Genomic DNA, 22,956 nt, shown 5'->3' on the forward strand with positions numbered 1-22,956 from the left:
TTGAGGCTAACATAGGCAGTTTAATAAACATAATGTTATTACAAAGGAACATCCCATTATGAAGACTGGTGTGGAAGCATTCTGCCTGGAATGTTGCTTCTGCATTGAATGTGGTTTAAACCTTGTCTTTAAAAAGGTTTGTCTTTAAAAAGCATATTGATTCCTATCTAACAACCTCTAGCAATTATTCAAAATGAATTAAGTGAATTGGTATTCCTTATGTTTCTCTTAAGAAATATTAAATAATTCCTATTTTAATTGTGAAAACCCCAGAGCCACCTTGTGCGACCTAATGTACATGGTATAATCACTAATACAACAGTTAGCACTGTGTTCATAGCAGAGTTTTACATACAATAATTTGCTACCAATAATATGCTTTTTTTTAAAAATTATTTTGCATTATGTAATCCAAGTATGTGGTTACTGCCTGGCAAAAAACATTAACATGAAATCTAATAAACCCAATACAAATAGTTCACAAATGTTATGTTAATTAAATCGGTGATTAATACAAAATATGTATTATATTTGCAATGCATATTCAAAGATGTTTCATTCAATGATGTTATAATGATCTGTTTTATGCTTAATGTCAGTTTGCATCTGGTATTGCCAACAATATCTTTAGAGAGAAGCGTTCCCTGAACTCAAGACTCGGTCATTAGAGTGATCATTCTTCAAGCATAAGGATGTCCTGCTCTCAATACAATTACTGATCATTTTGTATTGTTTTTGTGGTGCTGCCCCTTTAAGGATTGTCTTAAGGTCATCAAACTTTGTGTGTGATTTTAAAGCAAGTCATCAAATATGAAGGCCATGTAATAGTTTTTAACTTTCTGAATGTTCCGTATTATCCCAGAAAATCATGATTGACTCGAGACATATACGATTAGCATAATTATAAAAATGAGCCAGACAAAAACAATCCCAGAATCTAACCATGTTTTATGCAATAGATTCACAAATGACACCAAGTTAAAACTACATCCTCTCTGTCTACACCTTCATGTAATAGGTATTCAACAACAGAACATTCCAGCAAATTATGATTTTTTAAAGCAATTTGTAATCAAAACTCAAAATTACTTATTTTACTTCCCAATTTATTGCTATATACGATCAAATCCACCAGTGCTGACAGAGCTCTGATAAAAGATGAGATTTTGGCAGATATATGATTAGTATGATACAGGTATCTTGACTTAGTGATAGCTATATATATTTTTGGTCTTAAAATAAAAATGCTGCCACAAGGAGCTGCATGTATTGAGGTAACAATGACTAGGTTCAAGCGACTAGTCATATCTTTCCATGATTTTTTGTCCAGTGCCTTTCCTGATCATTTAATAATGCTGTTTCTTGTTTGTCATCAATCTGAACTCCGGCATATGCCCCAAAGGATATACATCCTAAAAACTCTTGAAGATCATTCACATTGCTCATCCGTTCTTAACCTGAAGGAGAAAAAATGCCTCCAATTGAAAACAATGTCTGTTTCCTTATCATTTAAGCTATTGAATAAGTGTGTAGCATTTTATAAGTTGATTATATGAGTTTTATTTAAAGATATACCATAACATGTTGACCTCATTTATGTGTTACCTTGGAATTATAGATTTATTCGAAATAATTCAAAACATTGCCTAAGGGGTACCCTATCACTTATTTATGTCTTGCACCTAATCTGATCTGAACAAAATCAATCCCGTCTCTTCCTGACAACAGATGAATTGTTTTACAGTGGTCATTATATGATTCTCCACATTGGTTATCATTCGTGTTTTGAATATGAACTGGCTTCATTAAACCACAGGTGTCCAGACCAGAAGGTTTGGCACTTCATCTCAAGTAATTCGTAAGATTCAGTGAGAGAAATCACAACACCTTTAAGAAGATTTTTTTTTTTTTACAGCCATGATAACATAATTTAAAATAGTATCTGTTGTGAAAATGAGTCACCTATATTTTCCAGTTCCTTTTTATTTGTTTTCTTTCTCATGAAATAGCACTAGAACGTTTGCGTTTGTTTTAAGAAGACTAAGAAAAGCTTACAATAAATCTACCTGCTTACAATGATAGAAAATAGTTGTTTGGGGGTGGCATATACCATGTTTTAACCAACGTAGTCAAGACAAATTGTAAAATAAGCACTGAGAGTGAAATATTGTATCAGTAGGCAAAATGTTACTTTGGTCACTTCAGATTTAGCTTCAATGCACTGCAAAAGACAATCGACAAAATATGCATGCCTATCTGTCATACTCCTACCTGGTTTACAGAAACTGCAGACTAATACACTAAGCTCATTTTTCAGCTGAGTGGAAATAATTGTGATCTGCTTTCAGTTCGTTCCGATTCGTCCATGTTGTGCTAAATGCTTCTGAGTGGGTAATGGATGTGATTTAGGAGGACATCAGGGGGGTGTTCAGCAGATCCCAGGGATTAATCAGTAGATTCCCATCCTTTGGCATCTCTCTGCCCCTCTTCTGTGATGTAAGCTCTGCATTGAAAAGTCAAGACACACACTCTCTGTTTTCTCCTTCTCTTTGCCCACCCCCAGTCCCCCCTCCCACCCTCCCTCTCTCTCTCTCTCTCTCTCTCTCTCTCTCACACACACACACACACACTCATACAGTCTCTCTCACACACATATATACACCTACAAATCCTGCTGGAAGCAGGGAGAGGAGGACAGGCTGGCTCATTTAGCAGAACAATTTCAATTGACGTTTCCAAATCGCGCTGCTGGGCTGGAGGCTGGCTCCACTAGTATGAGAGGCAGCCGGGGTCTTCATTCTGCCACCATGTCCGAGTTGATTTTAGCTTTTCTAACCATATCGGGATTATTTCCAATTGCCAAGGTGCTGACAGCAGTGGGAGCAGACCAAGGTAAGCGGGCTGCATCTGCAAGGCAGGGGATGATGCGAGGGCTGCAAAAAACTTATTAGACTGCTGAATAGCTAAACAGCGCATTGGACTCCAGCCATGGTCTGTTTATTCCTAATTCCGTTTTAAGACACATGGTTATTTGATATGAATGTGATTGATTATAATATGAATACTACCAGGTCACTATTACTATTACTACTTCACTACAATACTTCTACATAATAATTTGACGGCAGTTTCGGGTCTGCTTCGGATCGGTCTAGTGATGCTTGTTCATATGGGAAGTTTTTGAATTGTGCTCGATATTTAGATATTAAACCATTAGTATACATTTTGAGTAATACAGTTGTATGTTTCTTTAAATAAGGCAAACTCTTAATGAATTGCATGTGGTGGATGGTGCATGCATCGCTGCTGGGTAGAGCAGGTACAGACAGTGTCACCGGGCAGGGATGTGCGTAGGTAAGATCATTGTAGTTGGCAAAAATAATAAGCAACATTTAAGTTGCATGCCTAGAAATGGTTAACAATTAGGCAAGGTTGGATTTAAAATATAAATATATTTTATGCGTGTAATTGTTTATAATACACATAATGCATGTATGCACACACACACACACACACACACACATATATATATATATATATATATATATATATATATATGTGTGTGTGTGTGTGTGTGTGTGTGTGTGTGTGTGTGTGTGTGTGTGTGTATGCATATATAAATAATATGTACAAGGGTTTATAGCTTAGCCACGTGTAATGGATGTAGACCAAATGATGGGGTCCCGGTTGTGAAATTGGCTTTATTAGCCTCTTTGCTAACATTGTGCAGAGTATGCAGCTGGCAATACAGGCTACAACATTCAGCACCGAAGATTGCATTGAAAGGAGTTGCAATACAATATATCGAGGTCGGGTATGAAAAGTTGCGTCTACCTTTCCCCGTTATCTTGATATTGATTCTCCGCCGCCGAGTTGTGCTCTTGCTGCTCTTTGGTGATGCTGTATATCACACGCAGAGCTTTTGAAGTGCGTGGGGTAAATATACCAGCTATGAGTGTTACGTTGCTACAACGTTGTGAGGTCGTTGTGTGTTAGCATATGCAGCCTATATATACTTGATATGTGACTGTCCCGGATGTAAACCTTTTTATTAATACACTTTACCTCGATTCCTTCTGTAAACGCCGAGGATTACGTGATTATGTAAAATATAATTTCTGAATTTTAAAATGGTAACTTTATTTTGCAAGTGCCCCGTGTGAAATCTATTAATGAAACACATCGGTATGTGTTTGACAACTGATTTCATTTTACATAACAAGGTAGTAATAAAAGCAGCTTAAATGATGTAGCAGTTCAAAACATCTTTCAGTATAAAACTAACTATTTAGTTTGTTTAGCAATAAACAAACACACAAAACAGTATTTTACTTTTTAAAGCTCCCTGTTCTCAAACATACTACATATCATATAATTGTAAAATAATACATAAATAACAACTGCTTAGTACTTAGTTTACAACTAATTCTGTTTTCCGTCTAGGTTTAATTAACCCAAAATTAACTTTTTTGATACAGGGAGAAGATAAGAAGCACTTTGCTAGTTCATATCTATTATAAATCTGACATGGTTCTAAAATCATATTTACATTTTCTTTGAGTACCTATGGCAGATCATTTTCAATTACTCTATTTGATTAGTTGCTAAAACTTAAATAAACTGCACTCTGGTTTATTACTCCATCTGAGAATAGGAAACTGCTACAACTACATACTAGATTGGTTTTGTAAATCATGGTACTGAAACATCACTTCTTAGTGATTCTGGTGCCATTTCATGTCTAGTGGCACTGGATCATTAACAATAAGTATATTGTAAATGTTGCATTGGACTGCTGTGTTTCACAATGTTGATATTACTCTTTTAATTATGAAATATTTATTCCTGTACATTACTTAGTTGCATTGAACCTTATCTAACAGAGTAACAATAGCTATACATCTACTATCAGGGAGATTATTGTGGAGACCACCAGGGGTCCATTTTAGGAACAACTCTGCTTCATTTAGCATGCTACTATACATTTACTTTTACAGCTATGCAGATAACAACTTCCCATATATATTATCTTTCACAAAATGAGCATACCAAACATTGACAAGAGTTTAATTTATAGCAATAAATATGGCAAATAAAAGTTGATCTCACTGGTTAAGACAGCTTTAAAGTCATCAGACTTGATAGTAGGGACTATACTGTTATTTTCTGAATAGACATGCGTGTTCTGTTTGATAACAAAATAAACATTTGACACCGATATTCAAACGATTTTCCAAATATAATGCAATCTGATACATAATTCCAGGGCATAAAGAGGAATCATGGATGATGATTCAGCTAAAGCTTCAGGTCAACACAGATATCTAGATTCAAACCAAGTGGATTTTCTTTCCTTTTTTTGAGACTGCACAGTGACGTTTGGTATTTGTTCTATAATATAACTATATATTTTTTTCAACTGGAATGTTGCTATACTTCCCCAACAGCCTTTGATACATATCTGTTACAAAGAAGTTGAGTCAGATATGCCACAGGGTATAATTCCTGTTGGGGGAAAAAGTATTACATTGAAACTCTTTCTTCTGCGTGAGCAACTTGTAGAAGTTGCCTGTAGTTAATGTCTCTGGTGTCTGCTTCATTCAGTGTCATATACAGGGCACAATCACTAACAATCTGCTCTTCATTTTCATGTTTAATATCATTACCTTTCTCAAGTCCCCTTTCTGTATTTATATTCTCACTATGATATCTTGGAGAACTCTCCCGATAGACTTAAATTATGATTCATGGGTATTGCTTGTGCTTCATGGGGAAATTTATGAATGGACATAGATGGGCATTCTGCATACAGGTCTCTGATCTCCACTTGGAATATTATTTGTATGGTTAGTGGATAAAGTGAATTTAATATGAGTATGTCTTCCAATCTAGACTAACAATTGTGGTCTATATTAATGTCAATCCCTTGCTGGAGAGGAATTATCTCTTCTGAAAGGAGGAGTTGCTGGACTCGGAAGCTATCTCCTAAACATGTTCATGTCTCATATACAAACACCTGGGAACGCTCGGATTTTTGCTCACCTGAAGGGAATAGGGTGGGCTTCTTTTTTATATTAATACAAGGGGAACTGTTAACATTGAGCAAAATCTGTTCCTGGGGAGAGGATTTCTGTATCTACTGTATCTAGACAATATGGCCAATCCCCACGAGACCAGTCCATATGCACAAAGTCTCCGGGTGAAATCGAGAGAGTTCACAGGTACGCATAACTAAACCTATTTACTTGACAGCAGTTATACAGTGCAGTGTTGTGCTGCTCTTATACTGGATTCGCCTTTTATAATTAATACATGTATATTCTCAAATGTCTACAGAACCAAAATTTAACATTTACTGTGGTCCGAGAAGTTTGCAACCTTCATCTTTCTTTCAAGTTCCCTGCGCTCATTTCCCATAAAACCTACTACAGCTTTTTACAGGAGTATGTGTTGACAAATAATGTTACTGTGTTGAGCCTTACTGACATACAGTTATGTCTTTATATCGTGTAAAACTGTTAGAAAGTAAGGTAGATTGTACACCTCTCTCAGCTGAGTATTCCTTCTGTTGTTATAGCTGGTTTGCATTACAGCCTGGAAAGTCTTACAGCACCATTTTTTGTTTTCTTTCATGGGAACTTGATCTAAATCCCTCCTTGTGGTATAATGTAATAATGGAAGTTCATGCCTCATGCTCCAGTTTTCTATTTATAGCTGGCAGAAGAATTTAGTAAAACCCTTAAAAATGACCACCTGCAGAAAATAGAAGCATATCTCCTTTAAAGTAGCCAGGAGTGTGGGTTTGAGGGCTACATGTAGACCTTTTTTTAATATGACTGTTATTATTCATAAGAAACCCCAGCTGCTAATGCTAGTAAAATTACACGAGAGGAATTCTCTCCTTTTGCTTTATTTTCATGTACTGAGAACAGTAGTTTGCGGGTAAGCACTTTATTTTTGCCTTGGCCTATATCAAACACCTTACTTAACAATTCTACATGGGTGTCTGACTGTGACAAGGGGTGTGGGGCTTCTTGCTTGTGTTTAACTGATGCAATACCTCTTAACATTGCCTGTGTGAATCTCTGGTAGCTGAAACAATTCAATGCTGATGAGATTGCCAAGGGACTAGTTAGTACCAAGGCAGTCTTCTGTTGTAACCTGTCCATATTGATTTGTAGTGGCATTTGGTTATTTTCATGTTACATTTACTACTTACAAAAAATGGAAGGTTATGTTTATCTAACTTGTTTATGTAGTACAACTGATATCTCTATTCATGAGGGAGACCTTGGGTTTTTTAACAAGCTTTTACTGATTTCAGGTTGGAAAACTTCAGGTGGGCAAAGTTTTGTAACTTGCTTTAGGATTTGCATTTGAATCCCTGCTCTTCTGAAAAGTAATGTGCATAGTAATTAACAGAACTTTGAGTCCCTTTGTTATGAGGCCACAGTATACATGGGCCTGTTATGGTAAAGTCACTCCCTTAGACTCTGTGCTACACAGATATAACAAGTATCCGCTGTGATAAATCACGGTAATCATAATCAAATCGCACACTGTGAATACCCTTGTAACACCGCAGGAGAGTGTAGTGAAAACAAAATAACTGTGTAAAATGAAAAGGAAATCAAAGTAACCATAGTTACCATGGTACCATCTGAACAGTGATGAGTTTTAACACCACTGTTTAGTTTAGCCTTACCCTCAACATCATATTTATTATAATAGACTTTACTGATTTGGTTTAATTATTTTCTATTTATTGTCCGAATACTTTATTTTATTGCCATACTAATGCTCTGGATATGTTGTCCTGCCAGTCCTGTTTGAACTAGGGAAACATTTGGCAGTCCACCAGTGGAGAGCGACTTCACTGCAGGACAGTTTTGCTTGAAAGGTGGAAAGAGTAAACACCAGATTTCCACATGATTACTAGCATAATGCCTTAGGAAAACCTGCAATACTTGCCTGTGGCTGTGTGTTGCCAGTGCTACACACAAACTAGATATCTGCGTAGAAGCTTTTCTTTTGTTCCTGTGAAGATTGAAATGTAGCCAACAAATCCGACAGCAAGCTGTCGTAAAAATGTAATACCAATCTTTACCCATACAAACAAGTACCTCTTGGAATAGCTGTCTCTGCTGTGGCACATATATTTTCAATATGACCTCTTAAACACAAAGGTTGACACTGTTGAAAATGTGTGTCAACTTCAAACAAATTATCTTCTGCTCTCTCATGGCATTTTGTTGGGCGGCACATTTTAAGCATCCACATAAACCAGTTGATGTTTGTATTGCCAAAAAGGGCTCCTTTACTTCTTGTTTAAGAAATAACTTCTGGCCAGGTCGATCACATATAAGGACTATGGTTAAATCATGTTGTACAGTAGACTTTAAATCTAAAAGTAGTACACAGGCTGAAACTAATTAAATCAGTCTGTTAACTTAATTAAATTAATAAAACCAACTATTTACATAGGGAATACATATTCCTGCTAATAATATTGATATTAACATATTGATATTAACTATTAACAATTTAAATAAAATATATGATCAGTTTTGTTATTATATCATAATATTGATGTAATTGACTTCAGTTGTAAATTCATAAATTATTGGACTGTGTGATGTTACACCCCTAGGGTTTGTTAGGTCTTTCTGGAAAATATTGTAAATGCAGACTCAGTGTACTCTTTTAGTCACAAGATTAAAAAAATATTTGTTAACTAACTGTTTCATGTTCATATTACGTATATAATATTTTGAATGCACACTGCAAACATTTTTGCATAGAGATTCCCTATTAACTGACACACAATGACACACAATTGTGGAAATCTTAATGGGATTTGCCCAAGAACAGCTATGCTAGCTATAAAAACATTGGCTTAGAAATGAGAAAATATATAAAAGTGGAAACATTTTACAGCACTTTTATCCCTATTATCATATATAAGACTGAATGGTAGATTAATTTGGTTAAAAAATATAATGAACAGTTTCTCTTCACAAGGGGCTTTAGCTAATGTATTATTATTATTATTATTATTATTATTATTATTATTAGTAGTAGTAGTAGTAGTAGTAGTAGTTGAAGTTAAAATCTAGGTTTAGCTGCAGGACAATCCCTGCTCTCGTGGCCACCCACTTAGCAACCCATGCCAATATCTGGCCAGCGGCAGGATTTGCCCTTGTGTGGCACAGCGAGTTTTCCACATCTGGCTGTTCACCCCAGTCCTCAGCATAATTTTTATATATTTTGCTGCAGCTGGAGACTACTCCCAGTAACATGCAGGGAGTGGCAGTCTGATTTCACAACTACTGCTTATTAGTTTTGAAGAAAAATAAAATAAAATTGAATTGAATATTTAATTCTTAGCCTTCTCTTAAAAACATAACCAAATGTACTGCCTTTTAAATTAGTATAAGCACTATAATTATCAGTAGCATAAGAAATATATATTGAAAATATAATTGTTTATTGTTGTAATATCAATCATATTTGACATGTAATAACATTTAACTTCTTCATTACCATTTCTCAAAGTAATGTAAAGACTTTCTATTTAAGGACAGGTGACATGATTAACTAACCATAAGCAGATCAACTTCGGGTATGCAAGTACAAATGCATTTAACTCCAAAAGTATTTACATTGCTTTTGGGATTTTAATATCCGTGAATTTAAGTTTTTGCATTTGTATAGACAACTCCAAGGACACTTTAAAATGTAATCAGGTGACACAGAGCAGTAGACATGTAAAGTAATGAACTAGTCAGTGTTCCCTCCCATAATACGTCAAGTGAATAGAACGATTTGTGACAAAAGCCTAAGTGAGGTTTGTAAATTGTATAAATTAGTGCTGCAACTATTATTCAAAATATTCAAATAATCAAATCAAATTAGTCGAGTGTAAAAAAGTATTCTCTATATTTTAAAAATGGTGGAAGGTGAACAAGTAACAGGTTACTCTGCACAAAACAAACCTAAAAACACAAGCTTTATAGTCTGAAATGACTTTAAAGGACATTGCACAGCACCTTGTCTTGTTTCCTTTGTGAGACTGCACGGGCTTTTCACAAGGTCAATGTTGGAGCTTTAAAACCAGAACACCCGGCGTCCTCAGCGGCCGAAGTGCCTCGCAGAAAGGTCTTATGTGGCAAGTTTTACTTCTTTTTTGTTGTAATTGCTTTGCACTAGTTTAAACTGTCTCTACATATTTAATATGTACCGTCATGTGATTGTATTCTTATATAAAAAAAGTGACCTTACGTTAGGTGACAAAATGCTGCCTCGAAAATAAATTTAATAATGTTGCAGCATTGTGGTGCAACAAAGGCCCCATGTTTTGCTTGTTTGTTTTTTTATTGCATATATTTCACACATTTTGTTAATGGGAGTTCAAAAAGCAAAAAGAAGCACGAATTTCTAACTCCTTAAGTCAGTCATGGCTGCCGTGTCTCCCCCAAACAACAAAAAAGCCAAAAATCCCAGCTGTTGCTATCGTTTTCTTTTATTCCTGGTTATGTAAGCTTGATTAATACATTAATAATAATAATAATAATAATAATAATAATAATAATACGACGAAGAAGAAGAATGTGCTGCCTGCAAACTTATTTTTAAACAACAAAATGTTTAATTAAATTAAACAAATGCACTACTATTTAAATAGGTCATATTTTGATTTAAAAAAAACTTTAAACAATCAACATTATACTAATGTTTGTGAAGAGAAATCAATGAAAACCTGTTTGTATGAAAGAATATTTGAAATTAGTTTGGTTTATAGTTACATATTTGTAAATTTAGTTTTGTTAGTGGGAATATTATAATTGCATATGCATTGACATGTATTTGACCCCATATCTGTATAAAGTACAAAACAATCAGTAATGAGACTGTTAATTCTCAGTAATTTTCATATTTGACCTACTTGTATATGCTTTATGTATTTTTTCAGAATTGTACCCACTGTGATTACCAGAAGTTAAGGGACTGTAGATCAGATCTATTGAATATTGTATTATGGAGCTTTGGTACTATTGTGATCTAAATAGAAATGACCATGTCCTTGTTTAAGATTAAACCTATTATTTCCTTAAAGAAAATACAAAATGGGAGGTTGGACTTTAGTTATTGTATGATGCAATATATCTGGACACAGTGCAGCAATGAATCAGTTTGGAAAAGCTTTCTGTTTAAGTGTAAACACTATCAATGATTCACAAGGGCAGCTGTATTTTCAAAGCTATATTCTATTTTAGAAAATGCAAAGAAATATTTTATGGTAAAAACTAAAGCAATATACATTTGCATTAAATATGAAATACTCATACTGTTTTGTATGAGTTTCATTATTTCTTGGTGCATATGACAATTAATTTGAAAACATATTTTTTGTGGCTTATTTTCATTTAATTTTTGACCGAGTACATTTCTTAAATTTCTATTTATTAAGAGCTTATAATGTATTATAAAGAATTGATGTAGGTAGGCAAAAAGGAATATGGTCCCTTATTTTATGGCTTAATGAATACATTCAACATAGAATACAATTTGTAAGCCATGTGTAGAAACCTACTCAAATATTATGAGCTTCATGAAAGAATTGTAATATTGTAGTAGTTTTACAGGAATGAAAGAAAGATAATGCATAGATGGTAGAGCATTTTAAAAGCTTTAGAAATATAAAGTGCAGAGTAATGAAACGGAGAGGATTTACGGAATAATTCAGAAATAAAAAAACTATACGTAGAACTTAGGGAGGGCTGTAAATCAGATAGTAAAACACGTTTGACCAATTTGATACAAATTAAAAAATGTTTTATGCTTATTGAATTCACATATTGTTCAATGGATAGTTGAACAAAGATGGACTTATTTGTTAAATCACATTACTATATGGTATGATTCTCTATGCATTTGTTTGTTATGGGTTATTTCCTTTTACTACAGAAAAACATTTTTCTTATTGTTTTTATTCTTCTTCAATCATTTATTTTGAAGAGCTGTTAGTAATTGAAATCCTGCCCCTGAGAAGCTCAATTTATAATTATGATCTTCCACCTGAGGCTTGCTATGCAGTCTGGAATCTGCACAATGCTTAAAGTAATTACAAAGAAATTATATATTCCTTGTATTAATCTATTGACCGTGATTACATACAATACAATTTTGTTCTCTCATTAGCAGAATTACATTTCTAGGTTTATATGATGAATATCAATCTCAGCTCAGTGTGGACAATGGTAATGTAGAATGAAGTGCCGCAGCTTTATATATATATATATATATATATATATATATATATATGTTTGGTAGCAATTACAGCTGTATGTCTGTTGTGAAAGGTCTCTACCAACTTTGCACACTTGGATTTGACAATATTTGGCAAAACTGTTCTTATTTAGCCACTTCAGTATAGTTTTGTCTGTGTGCTTCAGGTTTTAATTCTGAAAGGTGAATTTCCATCCCAGATTCAGCTTTCTTGCAGAGGGCAGCAGGTTTTGCTCAAGGACATTTCTATACTTTTCTGAAAAGTGCTCCAGTCCCTGCCGAGAAGAAACATCCCCATAACTAGGTTATGCCACCACCATGCTTCACAGCAGATATGGTGTTCTTCGGGTGATGTTGGGTTTGTGCCAAACATAACACTTTGTATTTAGGCCGAAAAGTTCCATTTTAGTATTTGTCAGACCACAAAACTTTTTTCCATATGGCTACAGAATCTCCTGAGTATGTTAATAATTATTTTTGCATGCGTCAAACGGGATTCTAGGTTGACTTTCTTGAGAAACATACAGACCAGATTTGTGGGGATCTTCATACATCTTGTCACACTTTGACCAGTCTTGGCCATAAAAGCCTTTATATCTTGGAAGGTTGCCATTGGCCTCTTGGAATCCTCTCTGATCAGTTTCCTTCTTGCTCGATCATCCAGTTTGGTGGGACGGCCTGATTTAGGCAGGGTCTTGATGGTGCCATACACCTTCCACTTCTTAATAATTAATTTTTGTATACCCATCCCCTGATCTGTGCCTTTCAACAACTTTGTCCCAGAGTTCTTTTGAAAGCTCCTTGGTGCTCATGGTTGAGTGTTTGCTTTGACATGCACTAGCCTGCAGAGGAACCTACAGAAACTTCTGAATTTTGACTGAAATCATGTGAATCACTTCACTTTAACACTAGTGAAGGCCACTTACTGTGTGATTGTGAAGATGATTGCTTACACCAGAGTTAATTTAGGATTGCTATTACAAGGGGGGTGGACACTTCTCCAACCAAGGCTTTTCCATTTTTATTAATACATTTTCTACACATTTCTCACTTGGAAGTTATGGGGCTTTAACACATTTTAATTACAGGCAAAAAGTAAACATTTTGAAAGAGGCTATAGATAGGCACTGTTATATATATATATATATATATATATATATATATACACTCACCTAAAGGATTATTAGGAACACCATACTAATACTGTGTTTGACCCCCTTTCGCCTTCAGAACTGCCTTATTTTTAGATTTGTGGGATGCACATCCAGGGCACGAAGCTCCCGTTCCACCACATCCCAAAGATGCTCTATTGGGTTGAGATCTGGTGACTGTGGGGGCCAGTTTAGTACAGTGAACTCATTGTCATGTTCAAGAAACCAATTTGAAATGATTCAACCTTTGTGACATGGTGCATTATCCTGCTGGAAGTAGCCATCAGAGGATGGGTACATGGTGGTCATAAAGGGATGGACATGGTCAGAAACAATGCTCAGGTAGGCCGTGGCATTTAAACGATGCCCAATTGGCACTAAGGGGCCTAAAGTGTGCCAAGAAAACATCCCCCACACCATTACACCACCACCATCAGCCTGCACAGTGGTAACAAGGCATGATAGATCCATGTTCTCATTCTGTTTACGCCAAATTCTGACTCTACCATCTGAATGTCTCAACAGAAATCGAGACTCATCAGACCAGGCAACATTTTTCCAGTTTTGGTGAGCTTGTGCAAATTGTAGCCTCTTTTTCCTATTTGTAGTGGAGATGAGTGGTACCCGGTGGGGTCTTCTGCTGTTGTAGCCCATCCGCCTCAAGGTTGTATGTGTTGTGGCTTCACAAATGCTTTGCTGCATACCTCGGTTGTAACGAGTGGTTATTTCAGTCAAAGTTGCTCTTCTATCAGCTTGAATCAGTCGGCCCATTCTCCTCTGACCTCTAGCATCAACAAGGCATTTTCGCCCACAGGACTGCCGCATACTGGATGTTTTTCCCTTTTCACACCATTCTTTGTAAACCCTAGAAATGGTTGTGCGTGAAAATCCCAGTAACTGAGTAGATTGTGAAATACTCAGACCGGCCCGTCTGGCACCAACAACCATGCCACGCTCAAAATTGCTTAAATCACCTTTCTTTCCCATTCAGACATTCAGTTTGGAGTTCAGGAGATTGTCTTGACCAGGACCACACCCCTAAATGCATTGAAGCAACTGCCATGTGATTGGTTGGTTAGATAATTGCATTAATGAGAAATTGAACAGGTGTTCCTAATAATCCTTTAGGTGAGTGTATATATATATATATATATATATATATAACAAATAGTAATTTACCACTGGCATCCCTGAGTTACAGTACCATCAGACAGTACAGATAAGGGATTGGATGCTGACATTAATATTGAATATATATTGAAGTAGATTCCTTTTTTCAAGACCTGACAGGACTGCACTGCAGAGTAATTTTTTAAAAGAACAAATTCTTGACATAGTATTTTCTTTGCCCAGTAAGTGTGTACAGCATTACAATTAAAAAGGGAGACATGATGGATGATATACATGGCGATTCAAGTAACAGCATCATCAGGTTTTTACAACTGGAGTATAAGCATATATGTCTGCAATGGTTTACTCTGCACTATCAATCTCCCATGAATCCATTTATAAAAAGGACAAAATGTAGACTCTTGACAAGATTTTTTTTCTTTTTCTTTTGTTTAGTGTCTTAACAAATATGTTCATCTGGAAAATGTGGAAGGAACCAAAAAAATATATAATTGCAACATTTTGAATGTGTTAGTATTGAACAAACTCCTTTAACTTTGATTTGGTTATTTTAACATTTACTGATCTTTGTCTGTTAAGCTGAAGAGCAACACCTGCAATACTTGTATACATTCACAGGAAAGGATCACAGTATTAAACTGAGCTATAACTTATGCTGTTAATGCAGATCAATCTTTACCTCCATTAAGGACCCTTGCCAAACATTTCAGTCTGATGCTTTAGGCACGATACCAGAGACAGTTGTCGGTCAGTTTATAATTATTCAACCCCCTAATACAAAAACAAACAACAACAAATATGCATTATATAGTACTTGGGGCTGTAAAATTCATCGTAAATCATAACTTCATTTTTTTCACTCCATCTTTGTAAAAATGTACTACCAATTCAACCGGTGAAACTCGTTATTTTCAGAACAAAATACACATCTATGCTAAAGCCCCAGATAGATTTTCTTAAAATGTACAATAACTGATATTTCTCAGATGGCAGTATTGGATGTATGGAAGTAACCAAGTTATGTACTCAAAACTCCACTTAAAATTCAAAAAGGTTTTTTTTCAGGAGGATATACTATTAAAGTAGAGTTAAAAAAATTATATCATTATATTTATTCTACCCAAGTGTAAATGGCTGTACTGGGAAGATTTATAGCTTTCAAATGTTTCAAATTGCACGGTATGTAATTGACTAGTAATACTGCAGGATACACAGATAGAATACTTAGGAGCACTTTTATATTTGAAAATTATATATTCACTTTTATACATCACTCCAGACATCAAAGGACTTACATGTAAACATAATCTTAGCAGTAACGAAATTGAAAGAATCTTAGATATGTTATAGTATTGTAATGCTGGAGGGGGCTGTAGTCTGTGTACTTCTTGGACCCATTTCCAACGCTCTGCATATTAAAGTATAATAAGATACTTGATACTTGAAAGAACCAGGAGGGTTTAAATGTATTCCTTATGAACTAAACTACTAAACCAAACTTTTTTTATTTTTTATTATTTTAGTCATCTAAATTAAGATTTTATAGTTTGTCCTTCAATTTAATTAAGTTCCCATTTAACCACCAAAAATGTGGTCTTCCAATCAAGATTATTTTCTTGTTCTTTTATGTCCTTGACTACACCATGTGGCCAGCATTCAAATCTTTGTCTTACCTAGGATATTTATGATGCTCACATTTTAAAGCCATCTTCTGATTTAAGTATCTGGTAAAAGGCTAATATATATGTGTGTGCTGCCGTAGGCCTGTCTTTTATTGATTATTAATAGCATTTAATAGAGCTTTATTGTATCTGAAATCTTCGTAAGTGCTTTCAAGCAAAAGTTTAAGGCTCTCAGCTCATGTTAAATACTAACAACCCCTTAGGGTGGGATCAACCATTGATATGAGGTAATAGAAATATAGAACCTTTTATGTATATGCAAAATGATAAATTGTAGACAGAAATGCAATTAAATGGCGGACGCAGAAACATTACTTTGTTCTGCTGTGCACAAAATGAATTACAGGTCCGAATGCAAAAACCGAAGATGCATGTTATGTTTGATAAATACATAAGTATGGATTCAGGCTTTTGAGCACATGTTGGTAAAGTATTATAAAAGTACAGATTACAGTATGAGCTCCTCTAATTCTGCCGGGGTATACAATTAAAATTCTTTGGCAATTTTTGAAATTCTTATACTGGTTGTAAAGGTGCTGTCTATCAGGGATCTTCTTCCTTGCTATTTAATTAAAAATTAAGTTACATTTAATAAATAACACTACTACAAAGTGAAATGTAGGTTTTCATTTTTAGTTTTGTTCTAGTTTTATTTAGGAAATAACCTTCTCCCAGTGGCTCTTTTATTCCTTAATTATAGACACCAATCATTTCCTCTACTGAGAAAATTGAATTTTCACCCTTTTTATTAGTCTTGCTTTATCTAGCTAGATTACAATAAAAGATGACTTCTTATAATAAGCTTCACAGTCTGAGAACCTGCCTTGTTTCAGTGGCACACATCACATCAAAGATCTTGTGCGGCAGTTACCTAATTGAAATTTATGTTCAGCACTGGTGCACTGTGCTCTAGATGGCTGATTTGTTCTTTATTTCTTCCATATATCATAACTGTTTTCTTTAATTAAACTGTAAAATCCTAAAGGATAGGTCCATACGATTCTGGTTCTTGAGCAGTTCAGAGTACTTTATGTTCTATTATGACACCCAGAAGTCCTGTTAAGTATATGATTATGTTTTGCTTTGGTTAACCATACTTTTTCTGGCAATGTGTAACAGCAGTGTGTACAAGTATTTATCATTTAATTGTATCTTCCATAAATGTGGCAGGGACCAATTCTGCCCTGAAGAAATACATTTGGATTATGAGTTCATGTAATAACATAATTCTATTGACAACTGAAAAATCTCCCTCCCAAAAAATCTCACTGAAGGTTAACGATCCTGTAAATGTGGAATATATATGTGTAAAATAAGTTAATAAAATCACTGTTGATGATGCATTTCTACAATAACTGCTGTAACACCTACAAGCTCCATTTTAATGTGACTGATAATAAAACGCTGGAAAAGGTTTTATTTTCAGTGTAGATTCATTCCAAAAATCAAAGCTAAATTAAGGTTTTGTTCCAGTTCTGACAGTTCCCTAGTAAATGTTTCAATTGAAATATTTCCTGAATGATTCAGAAACAATTATTTTTGCTCTCAGTTAATTTCAGTTTCCTAAAATATTAAATCTAGCAGAATTAATACTGTGAAAATTGTTAGCTGCAGCACTATAATGGATATGAACTCTAGGATCAGGGTCTATTCAGACCGAGGAAAATGGCCGCAAGAAAGCCAGGCAAGTGGTTGTAGAAACTGGAGCTAATTTTAGTTGATGCTTAAAAACCACTTTCAGTTTTGCCACAGTTGAATTAAAAACACCTTTAGCCTTCCATGCCTCGACGCAAGAAAGACTAGCTGAGACTGACAAGTGCTTGGTCAGAATCAATTCTCGTCATCTTCATCGTAGACATTAAGATCTGCATGCAAATATTGAAAAGCAGCAAAGCCAGGATGTGTACTTGGGAAATACTAGAGACACCACACAGATGTTGAGAAATGGGCTTAGAAAATTAAACAAACTATGGGCCATTAGTTTGGGAGGAAAAACATGCAGGACAGCTGCTATCAAGGTGGCAAAGTTAACTATAGGTTAAACCTCACAAGAAAGATCTAATGGTTTCTATGAATCCCTGGTATGTCATTCTGAGGAACAGAAGGAGAGGACTAGAATGGGCCAGAGAGCAGCATTGGTTTGCAATTTGGTATGGAGAACACAAACACAGCTTAAACAAAGTATCACTGTACTGATTTTACGGGTTATATTTGCCATGGTTCTCTATTATCCCATAGCAATTAAACAGATGTACATTTAATCATCAAGATTCCTAATTGTAATGAACACACATGTTAACTATGTTATTTACACAGATTAATAATATCAGATTTGGGGATATGGATGAAACCTTGCTAGGTGATTATTATCATGATTTATTTGTTGGAATATTATTATGAACTACTTAAAATACCAAGCACTAGTAACAACATGCCACCCAATGGCCATGCCATTAAATAACCAACAAGCTATCGACATATAACAACCTTAATACACCGATCTCTGACTCATCCACTAATAAACATTTGTATAGGTTTGTCTTGACAGCTATCTGTTTAGCATTTTTGTATTTTACCTATGATAAGGTACTGGGTTTGTAATTGGCTGTTGGAGGGTGGGCTGATTTTAAAATAAATAAATGAACACTAACATTAGACATTCTAACGGACTGCAGCCTAACGGAAATCCAAAAATGTCAAAGTCTGAGTATGATATTTTTTCAGTTTCTTACTGTAATAATCCTATTAAAGATGGAGAAAAGGCAACTGAGCAGGATTAGATTATTTTATGATGCCCAATATGCCAAATTCGATTGAAATAACTGAACACAAACCAGGATCATAGAAGATGTAGGCAATGCACTAGATTCACTACAGTAGTCACTACACTGAAATGGCACATAGAATTGCAACTTTCACAGGATACTTCACAGGATCACTTTGAATTTATTGGAATGGAATGGAATTGGCATGCTTTTTATTCACCCCCCATGATTAAAAGAAGATAAAGGTGCTTTTAAAGTTATTCACTTTTTTTAGAATTGCATACAATTCAAGTAAGTCAGAGTGAAGCTGAGTCATATAATAAAGGAGATTATGAGTAGGATATTTTTGTCTGTAAGTGTGTGTGATGTTAAATCAGAGACATCTGGGAGTTTAGTTTCCGAAGGGTAAGGTGTTCCATTGAATTCAAAGATAGTAAAACCCAAAGGCTACTGTGCAATTTAAACGCTCTGTTACAACTGACAAATTCCAAGTTCCTTCACATAGAAACCTTATGGAAACTCTAAACATGTAGCATTGCATTTACATATTCAAAGCGATGATGATTAAATCTGTTGAGGGATGTTTGTTTTAATAATGTTCTCATTGTCAGGCTGATAGACTATAGAACAACAGGAAGTCTACAATCTTGGCTGTCTGAGTGGACTTGTCAAATCATGTATTTTGGCAGAGTGACACATTTTTCTGGAACCTTGCCACAGATAGTGTCAGTTCATTGTATATATTCAGAGAGCTGAAATGCAGGCTTTAAAAGTTAATTTTATCTGGTGTTATTGATTGAGGTGGGTTCACTGGCTTGTAAAAAAACAAATGAAAGAAAAATATATTAAATGTGAACTGTTACGTCTAACTTTTAACAATAAAAATGGAAAATGCATACGGTTACTAACCAGTGGCTTTGCATATTATAGAATCAACCATTTTTCTTAGAAACTAATTCAGATTCTGTCAGGACTACACAAGTCTTTCTTGGAGGATGTTCATATTAGTGGAATGTAAAAGTTGAATGTCTTTTTCCAGGCAGCTGGTAGCAAATATGGACCAGACTGTGATTTTGAATTACGTGCCTAATTGTATTAAGGCACCTGAAGCTTCACATAAAATGCTTATCTTTTTGAATATATTTATTTGCTTTTCTAGAATATTGTATGTTTAACAGCTGATTTTGGATGGGTATACATTTGGCCAGTATATGGTCAGGACAGATAATGATGAAGGGGCGGAAATTAACCTTGAGACTCACTGTATGAAAAGCACCTCACATGAAGTAGATGGCCGGCATTCTTGACACTGTAACTGAATAAATCTTATGTTCATTTTTCACTCAAATGCATTTAGCTGTGCTGTGTTTTAGCGAGTGCAAGGTTAAATGGCCACTCACTCATGACCAATATATTGCTTTGTGTTAATAGATTTTATCCAGGATAAATTTTCAGTGCAGGCTAATTTGTTAAGTCTGCATTCAATGTCCAATAAAAGTGCTGAAATATAGGGTACTAAAGGAAGACCTTAACATCCAATAAACATTTTATAGACTTTCCCCACTATAGATTACCACAATCATTTGCAGAGTATACACACAAATAAAAATCTATTTTATAAAGTCAAGTGCATTGGCAAAGCATTTGAAAGATTAAGTACTTATGCTGACTATCAGATGACATAATTCCCATGGGAATTTAAAATCGATTTTATTTCCCTTTTGTTGAACATGATATTATAAATTCTGTCTATTTTAATGCAAAATACAGGTATGTATGTTATTTAAAATGTTTATTTAATATTTTATAATCAGTCTCTGAGAGCATTGTGCACAAACAATCATATTTTTACTATTGTTTCAGCTGACTAAGTTCTGAAAAATTATTTACTAAAAAGGTATGTTATGAGTAGGGCCTTGCCTTTTATGCAACCTGCTTTCTAAGGCTGCACTTCATTCATGCCAGCACAAGGTGGTCATCAAGTCTGTTTAATTAAACCAAATATTGATATTAACTCAATTAGATATTAGGAGCATTGGCTTGTTGATTAAACAGCCCCAGCTATGGATGGGGACATGCATCCTTTTATTATGAATACATCTTATTAAATATTATTTATTATAATGTGTAAATGAAAAAATAAAAATAAAGTTTCAGGAACACATACTTTTTCAACAAAGGGATAGGCCTAATAAAAATAGCACTGATTCCCAGAACAGTTAATATAGAATACTATAATCATGACATCAGTGCATCAGTAATAATTATTACAAAGATGAAATAATAATAATAATGCTAGGTTGTGTGGAAGCAGCACATTTATTGTCAGTTACTGTGCATTACATTTTCCTATTAAATGTAAACATTGTCTATTGGTTAAACCTGCGTTCTTTCAGAAATTTGCCATGTTCTGTAAAAAACTTGAGCATAAAAAGAAACACTTCTAAAGTTAGTAACAACTGAAATGTATTTTTTTATTATTATTTCATGTTAAATTGCAAAATATTTATTCAGCTTTAATTTTAAACCTAGAACATCTGTAAACACTTTCAAGAGCTTCTTTAACAGTACAGTGTTTGGCAAAATGTACATTTCATTTTCCTTGAAGCCTGTGTGAAAAGGGATGTATTGGGACTGATATTCAGTGGCAGAATACCAAGTGCCCCATCGTGTTATTCATGGCTCAGATGGCAACTGTAGGGGTAAAGTACAGCCTTATTGTTAGATTGCCTCTGTCAGGTGGTCTCTAAGATGTAGTTTTCTGTTTTGACAGCATGTAAATATTGTTTTTATATTTGCTCAGATATTGTTGTCAAGGGCTGTTATGTGAGCATTAATGTCAAATGTATTGAATTTGGCAGTAAACCTGAAAGAATGTCATTGTATTCCTTGATCATGTAACTGACATTATCGGAGACAAATCCAGTCACATTATTAAAATTAACTTCAAATGAGTGTAATGATTTCACAACACCATGTCACTGATGATTAATTCACAGTGTGCAGATTAACTGCATCGCCTAATATTACATTTGATATTTCTTGGAAAACAACTAAAATCTTTTGCTTCTCTAGACTCACCGGTAACTACAGGTACACTGTCAGACATTTTTAGTATTTGTACACTTTTCGTCGTGTGCAAATCAGCAATTTGGAGTACATATTTGCTTTTCAGTTGACCTGCTGAAGAAATTGCGCCTGCTTTTCCTGTTGCATGTTTGTTCAGAAATGCACATATTTTGAGATCATATATTTTTTTCCACATGAGAAAACAAATAATCACAGATAAATGCCTGTCAAAACAAAAATAACGTCTTAACTTTTTTCCCCCTTATTTTTATACTGGAGAAAGTCATTTAATAGTTGTCAATCTCAGCCTTACGTTTCAGTGTTTTTCTGGTGATGAATGTCAGTCTATTGTTGACTTTCAACTGTGGATGAAAGATAAATTACACGTTGTGCAAAATAAATTATACCTATCGATGTACAGAATACCAGGTATATATTGTTGCTTGCATTAGCTCAATTAAATGCTTTTTTATTACAATGTTTTTGACTCCATGTTTATTAGGTCTCAACACATGTATTTATTAAAATACAATTTTTACTAATCAAACTTAGTAAAATCAGTAAATCAGTATTTTTCTAATTAGAGTACAATTAGTTCTTAATTGTGCATTCAACTACTACACATTAGGAGGCTGCAAGGACATATAGCATAGCAAGTCACCAAAAACACAGGGCCCTAGTTATGATCTTGTATACTAATACAAGCTAGGCTTATATTCCAGTAAGCTTAAATTGATCAAATGAAGGAGCTTCTAAAATGATCTGGCCCATGCCTCTATCAGCAGTGTTTTCAGTTCATCAAATGCTACTTTTAGGTGAATCATGTCACCAAGCATCTTCTCCATCAGTCACAAGCTCATTCAATTCAAT

Source organism: Amia ocellicauda, chromosome 16 (assembly GCF_036373705.1).
Source record: "Amia ocellicauda isolate fAmiCal2 chromosome 16, fAmiCal2.hap1, whole genome shotgun sequence".
NCBI lineage: Eukaryota > Metazoa > Chordata > Actinopteri > Amiiformes > Amiidae > Amia > Amia ocellicauda.